A 1,004-nucleotide genomic window follows, 5' to 3' on the forward strand; every position below is an offset into this window, starting at 1 on the left:
ATATTTCAGTTTTTCTTTTTTAATAAATCTGCAAAAATGTCAACAATTCTGTGTTTTTCTGTCAATATGGGGTGCTTTGTGTACATTAATGAGGAAAAAAATTAACTTAAATGAGTTTAGCAAATGGCTGCAATATAACAAAGAGTGAAAAATTTTCCGTACCCAACTTTCCGTACCCACTGTATTCAAAGGCATGAAACATTTATACAAGACGCAACTAAAGATTTTTCTTAATGCTCATTAATGCCTGGTTAAATGTTTATATTATTTATTTATTTTATATATTATTTATGTTATTTAAGTATTATCGAACTTTATTAGATAATATTACATAATTTTCTTAGAACAATTTGTCCTTAGAAGGGTTGTGGGTATTTATTTATTTTTATTTGTTTAGCTTATATGTTAATTTTGTCAAAATATTTTAATTATACTTTATATTAAACCATTAACATTGTTTATTTACTTATTTATTGTTAATTTACTGTATATCACAATGTTTTAATTATACTTATATTATTTATTCATTATAATTTAAGTTTATTAGTTTATATTTTATATTACTAAACATTTTAATTATTCTTTATATTAAATTATTAACATTGTTTATATCACAATATTTTCAATTTTCATATCACACTATTTTAATCATACTTATATACTTTATGTATTTATTTATTATAATTTAAGAATATTAGTTTATATTACTTTTATATAAATATTTTAATTATTTTTTCAAAATAATTTAAATAAAAATATTTTACGTATGTTTTATATTAAATACTTTATTAGCTTTATTAGCTTAATTAGTGTCACCTTATTTTATTTATTTTTGTTTTTGTCCCTGTTTGTGATTTTATTGTGTGTATTGATATTGATGTAAGCAAAAATAACTACAGTAAAAATAACTACAGTACTATGATGTTCAAAACTGTATTGTCTAGGTAGGCACCTCTCAGGGTTTGTACAGCTTGTGTGTGTGTGTGTGTGTGTGTGTGTGTACG

This window comes from Sinocyclocheilus anshuiensis, unplaced genomic scaffold, assembly GCF_001515605.1.
Source record: "Sinocyclocheilus anshuiensis isolate Anshui unplaced genomic scaffold, SAMN03320099.WGS_v1.1 scaffold461, whole genome shotgun sequence".
Classification (NCBI taxonomy): Eukaryota; Metazoa; Chordata; class Actinopteri; order Cypriniformes; family Cyprinidae; genus Sinocyclocheilus; species Sinocyclocheilus anshuiensis.